The 7,070-nt window shown below is 35.8% G+C and overlaps 1 pseudogene; it reads right to left on the bottom strand.

The window, feature by feature from the left end:
* Nucleotides 1–940: 940 nt before the first annotated feature.
* On the bottom strand, nt 941–6,729 carry LOC125931387 (28S ribosomal protein S25, mitochondrial-like; annotated as a pseudogene).
* Nucleotides 6,730–7,070: the final 341 nt, after the last annotated feature.

Consider the following 7,070-nt stretch of genomic DNA (forward strand, 5'->3'; position numbering starts at 1 on the left):
AATAAAGATAAAAACAGAGAGAGAAGCAAATCATGAGAGACTCTTAACTATAGAGAACAATCTGAGGGTTGCTGGAGAAGAAGTGCATTGGGGGGATGATCTGAAAGGGTGATGGGCATTAAGGAGGGCACTTGGTGGGATGAGCACTGGGTGTTATATGAAAGTGATGGATCACTGGGTTCTACTCCTGAAACCAGTACTACACTATATGTTAACTACCTTGAATTAAAATAAAACCTTGGAAGAAAGAAAAAGGATAACTCTGAAGAAAAAAGATGTGGTATATATAGACAGTGGAATATATTCAGCCATAAAAAATGAAATCTTGCCATTTGCAATGACATGGATGGAGCTAGAGAGTATTTGCTTAGCATTATGCTAAGCAAAATACATAGTTACAGAAAGACAAATAAAATAGCATATGATTTCTCTCACATGTGGAATTTAAGAAACAGAGCAAACAAGCAAAGGGGGGAAAAGAGAGAGAGACAAACTAAGAAACAGATTCTTAACTCTAGGGAATAAACTGATGGTTACCAGACGGGAAGGGGTGGAGGGTCAGGTTAAACAGGTGATGAGGATTAAGTAGTGCACCTGTAATGAGCACTGGGCGATGTATGGAATTGTTGAATCACTATATTGTACACCTGAAATAATACAACACTATAGGTTAACTGGAATTAATATGAAAACTTAAAAAGCCAAAAATAACAATAGTACAGGACTAAAAGCTAAGAATAAGAATGATTTTAAATAATAAATTAAACAAATTTATTAATTTAAATAATAAGAGCAGAGATCAAGCAATAGAGTACTTTTAAACTTTCACCAGATTAAGCAACTGAATACCTTTGAACTTTCACCTGACCTTTAACCTCTTACAAGCCCTTACAGTGAATGAGCTTTTAAAAATTATTATTATTAGCAGGTCAAGAACTGTTTAATTCAATGATCTGGAGAGCTGCAAAGTGTCACAAGGAGTAGGCATCCCAGTTTCTACAACCTCTTCAGGAACACCAAAAACTGAAACAAGGCAAGAAATCTTACCAGATATATTTAACTACTTTAAATATGCAGATATTGAGGATGAAATTGCTCCTCACACTTCTTCAATACTAACTGTAAAAGTTTAGGAAAGTTTATTAGATTCTTTTCCTTTGTTGAGTGGTACAACTTTGCAGAAACAAAAAAAAATGCATATCATAAAAATAGTTCTTTTGTTAGCAATATGACAGTTTGAAGCACCTGATAGCAATTTGGCATGTAACTGTGTTCTTAATTCTTGCAAATTTAAGATAATTAATACCTTTGAAGTACTGCATGTGCCTTTTGAAAAGAACAGTTTTGATTTTCACATTAGAAATCCTAGAAAATAATTGCAGCAGGTTCAGAATTTGGATCTTCTTATCTTCTAACCATCCAAAGAAATATTTTTTAAACCATGCTTTATTCTTACTTTGTATTTTTATAGTATACATATAGAAGTTATTAATTTCTGAAAATGCTCATTAAGAGCATCTTATAAAATATGGCAGATTCTAATGTAAGACGGCTCAATTTTTAAAGGTAACAGAAACCTAACTGGTTAACAGATACTTTGATATATTTTAGAATATCTTCACTTGCCTCAAAAGAATAATCCATACTTTTGCTTGGTTGTGATTCCAAAGTTGACTGTGCTTCCTTGTTACAGATACTCATTTTATCACAACTGATGAATGTCTTTTGTATATAAGTACATATATACACATATATTCTTTTATAAAAAGTCTAAGTTAAAGTCAGTGTTCCTAGTATGTTGGTAAGAATGAATATTGAAATGAATCAATTGCTTGTGCTCACAATGTATAGGTTTGCAGAATCAGAAAGAAATCCCAGTTTCTCAGTAGCAAAGGAGAAAAGGCAGTTTAGACTTAAAGGAAGAAAGGAAGAAACTATTATGCTGTTTACCTACAACACTCTCCCAGTTTTAGAATTCCTTGTATAATGCTTTTGTTTGTGTAAGCTATTTGAGAAATATAGTTGTGCTTTATTTTGGTGATTGGGTGATTGAGGAAAGTAATGAGGGCAATTTGAAGAGTAATTGCCGTTTGCTGGGATGATTTAAATTCCTGTAACTATCACATGTTGCTGTTTTACCTTTAAGGCAAACTACACAAAATAAAGGTAATGAAAATAACTATAATTTATTGAGCACATATTATGTGTGCTGCCTTCCTAGGTATTTTGCATACAATAAATTTACAATGCATTCTCTCCATTCAACAAATGAAGAAACTGAGAAGAAATTGGTTAAGTAACTTGCCCAAGGCACACAGGAGACAGAATTCAGTTTATTTCAGCTTGACTTAAACCTCCTGCTGTTTCCACTGTTTCATGCTACTTTCTCAAAATCTCATTTTAAGTAGCTACTAATCCATACTGCTGAATAATGAAGAAAGTATGTCTTAACAAACTGGCTTTTTAAAAAAGAAACATTTTTAAAAGCATGGTATAGGATAATTAGAAGTAAATTCCACTATTCAATCTTATTTTTCTTAGGTCAAACAAAACTCTAGCAATTTGATCCCAATAATGTGCAAACACAAATACAAGTGAAAGCCATTGTTTGTCATTTAAACTCCCCAAGTGGCCTGAGACAATGCCAGTTTACCTTCCCCTCACTAGTGGATGCATTTAGAACCCTGTAGCAAAACCTATCAGAAATTCTGAGTTTATTTTTAACGTGCATTTATTTGAGAACAGAATCGTTAAAATAAAATATCAGGGTGATGGGAAGATGAGAAAAGTTATTTTCTATCACAGACACAGATATAGCTTTTAAGTCTATTTTCACTTGCCACTAAAAACCAGAACTAACGTGGCTGTAGATACCTACCTCTCAAACAATAAAAATGGATTAAGCTAATGATTCCATTTATGGAAACACGACTAAAACATTAGCCATTCTCACCCAAACTCCTGTTTTTTGTCACATTTTAATCTTGATATTTTATTTGAAATGTTTATTTATTCATAGAAAGAGCACATACATGCAAGCTGGGGAGGGGCAGAGAGACAGGAAAGAGAGAGAGAGAGAAAGAGAGAGAGAGTGCCATGCAGGCTCTGCGCTGTCACCAAGAGCCAGATGCTTAACCGGCTGAGCCACCCCATTACCCTGATATTTTATTTTAAAGATTCTGTTAAAATCTACTTGCTCTATCAGTTTTGCAATGCCTTTGATTTAAAAAAAAATAAAATAAAATTCTGACCTAAGACATAAGAATTAGGTTCTTCAGTATTGTGAAAAGTTTACCAACATGTTATTAGGATCTTACTAGCTTTATTCAGTGATTCGTGAATCAGGCAGCATCCAATATACAAAACAGAAAGGAGTTCCAAAGAGATAGATAAGTGAAGGTGTTTTATAGACAGAGGTACAGAGGATTAAGGAAGCTCTACTGAGCAAATCTGATTTGATTGACTAATAAAGTTTCCCTTCTTTGGTACACAAAGAATGTTGACGCATGTTTGTGTAATTTAAGTTGAGCAGACAGATTCTGATTGGTCAATTCTAAGTTACATTTCTGGGAAAGTAGAGCACTCAGGAGAAAAGGAAACTTTGTTGAGTTTTGGCGAACAGAGGGAGCTTTGCATGAGTGCCTCCCTTTTGGGCCTAGCATAATTATTTAACACTTAACAAAATAAGAGTAGCTTTTACATAGATAATCCTATACAGTGCATTTGCTGTGAAGAGTTTTCACTTTGTTTATCTGGGCAGAATTACTTACAGACAGCAATGTCCCAAATGGGCCAAATTTTAGATATCAGAATAAGTTTGATAGCCTTCTTGGTAATGGTATTTGTTTGAAATGGGTGTCGTCCCAGTTGTACAACTTAAGATATAAAAAATTCTACCAAATGTGCTTTCAATTACTTCATGTAGGAGTTCTTTTCATATAGAGAAAATGTGATAATTTATTAGTTCTTCATTAAGTAGATGTTAATTGTGTACCTACTATGTGCATGGTATGCAATTAATCAGATAGATGACCTTGCCCCTCAAGGATTTTAGAATATTGTAGGCAACATAAGATCTGCTTTTGCCCATATCAATTACCTTCTAGCAACACCAAATATACATGTGATGTTGTGATGTTAATTCTACTAATGCTTTACTAATGCAAATGCTTTACATGTTATAAATTTGGTGCAGTGGTAAAGTCACTTAGCATATGAATGAACCTAATCAGATGCTCACCACCTTGACTTTGTTGTTAACTTAACATTGGACACTCTATACTTTTCAAAAAGTATTGTCTTTGTGAATAAAATGTCTCCAAGGGAGTCACTCAGCATACATTAGGTTCAGCTGAAGCTCAAAGACAGGGAGTAGGAAAACTTTATAGTGAAAAAATGGGAATGCTTCAGGTATGCTGTGATTTGAGGCTGTTGGTATACAGAAGCTGAATATGGGCTTACCAGAAGCAGAGCACACTATGTGATTGGTTTGGGGAACACATTTGGCTTTCTTTGGTTGGTCCTTAATTGAAATTGGAGGCAAAATTAAGCTGGCAGTCATCGACCAAGTCTTGACCTATTGACCAAGTCTTGACCTTTCTGGGTGGAGGCTACAGAGGCTATAGGTCAGGGTTCTATTTTCACATATGGTCTAGTCATTGTTTGTGTATTCATTCAGTCTCTCATTGTCAAACATTATTATCACTCATGTTCAACACTTTTGTGAGTACCTACTATGTTGCAGGCAGTGCTTTAGGTACCAGCAGGAGACAATGACCAACACAGGAAAAAACAAAAATCCCTGGCCTCACAGGAAAAAACAAAAATCCCTGCCCTCGGAAAGATTATATCTTTTTTAATTTTTTAATTTAAATTCAAGTTAGTTAACATACAGTGTAGTATTGGTTTCAGGATAGAACCCAGTGATCCATAAATTTCATATATGAATGCTCATCCCAACAACTTCCCTCCTTAAAGCCCATCACCCATTTAGCCCATCCCTCCACCCACTTCCCCCCAGCAACCCTCATTTTGTTCTCTGTATTTAAGAGTCCTTTATTGTTTCCCTCCCTCTCTGTTTTTATCTTACTTTTCCTATTAGTTTTAAATAGAACAGACAAACAAGGTTATACTGAGAAAGGTGACACTGAAAAATAGAGTTGAGAAAAAAAGAATTCCTGGAAAAAAGCATCCCAGGAAGAAGGAACAGTGAGTTTACAGATTCTGAGGCTATGATATGCTAATGTATTTTATGATAACATGAAGGCCATGTGGCCTGAATAAATAAGGGGGAAGAGTAGAAGGAGATGTGATCAGGGAGGGAAATTAATATATATATATAACAGAAATAGAAATAAAATTTAAATTTTATAAATAAAATATATAGTTATATATAACTATGTAGAGTTAAAAACAAATATAAATAAAATATAAAATATAAAAATTTATATAATTACAAATCTATTATATATAAACACTAATTCTAAATACATTTGGTGAGAATAATTAGGCTGTTTTCATGCCTCAAGCATCCAATTTACTTCTCTATTTGTTTAGGTTAAAGAAAGAAAATTCTGATTCACTCACATAAGTAGATTAAATAACAGACTTTTTAAAAATAGCATGTCTTACAACCTTAGTATTGGTTTCAACTGATTTGATTTTTGTCTCCTAAGTATTTAAGTTAGACAAGAAAGAAATAAAAATTTTAATAAATACTGAAACCGATATGATGTCATACTTATTTTCTTTTTTTCCTTTCTTTCTTTCCTTTTTTTTTTTTTTTTTTTGAGACCAAGAGGCATTTTATTGACCTGATGGATAGGATATTCATCTACTTGCTCCACTGCAGATACTCCACCTACCCTCCCATGTCCTTTCACACAAGTGTATGAGGGGGGCCCTCTTATGGCAAAGACATTTTCAGTGTTCCTCCAGGGACAGAACCAGGGACTTCCCTGAGTGTATTCTGAGACCTGGGCTCTGGCTTTCAGTGTTGTTTTGTATTTCTCTGTCATCTCCTTATGTAGGGGCACCAGGTCCAGGAAGGGGACCTGCCCTTCCACCTCACAGATGTAGGCCCCCAGGCAGTACTTTCAGGGGCCAAAGTGAGTCGGGTGAGAAAGCTGCTTTTTCTGTTCCTCTTTATCAAGGGTTTCTTTGTTCTTCCCCAATATTTTTTGATATGCTCCATGATATCCTTATTACCCTTGGTCTTCACATCCACGAGGACCTGCTACCCGGAATCCAGATAGAACTGCAGGAAGGGGGACAGTCTTATGTTCTTAAACACCATGATCTGCACTCAAGGGTTTTTGTACTGGTTTTGAGATATGTTGAAAAACACAAATTTCCTGGCCTCCTCGCCCAGCTCCCCATGCGTCTTGTAGTTCACAGTCATGACCTTCACTGACTTTGAACACTATGCTACCTGGCTCAGGTACTGCAGGGTGCAGTGGATCCGGAAGCAGCCCTTCCTGGGCATGGCGCTGGAGGTGTCGAGCCGCGGATCTAGCAGCAAGGAGAGACCCAGAACAGCAGACGCAGCTGACCCAGCGGACCTCACACCGCTTTGCTTCACCGCTGGTTTCCACTTCCTGCACAGATGCAGAGGAGATGCCTCCGGTGGCAGGCAGCCACTTTTTTCCTTTTTGACTAAGAAATTACTAGTGAATTAAACATGTGCTGAGCAGATGTTTCTGTGCTTTGCTGAGCATTTAATTGAGTGTGGCTTAGATACTCTATAGTCATAGACTGGCTTATACAATTTACTTTCATAATTGTAGATCAGATATTTTTTAAAGACCAGTTCAGCTCTGTAAACTTCTTAATCAATGGCACACTTACAGACTTTTCATGTATCTTCTAGAAATGTCAGGAACTCTTTTATTCTCAGTTCTGCGTAAAAAATGTGGCAATTTGACAACCCAAGTAAATGGGAGAGGGGTCTCAACAAGAAGTCAACATTTGGTATATTACATATTGGACTGTGCGTTTTCCATATATTCATTAAGACAAATAAAGACCACATTTAGGTCAACCATTTCTGGAATCTCTAAGCACTGTCAATC

Source organism: Panthera uncia, chromosome X, assembly GCF_023721935.1.
Source record: "Panthera uncia isolate 11264 chromosome X, Puncia_PCG_1.0, whole genome shotgun sequence".
In the NCBI taxonomy this organism is placed as follows: domain Eukaryota; kingdom Metazoa; phylum Chordata; class Mammalia; order Carnivora; family Felidae; genus Panthera; species Panthera uncia.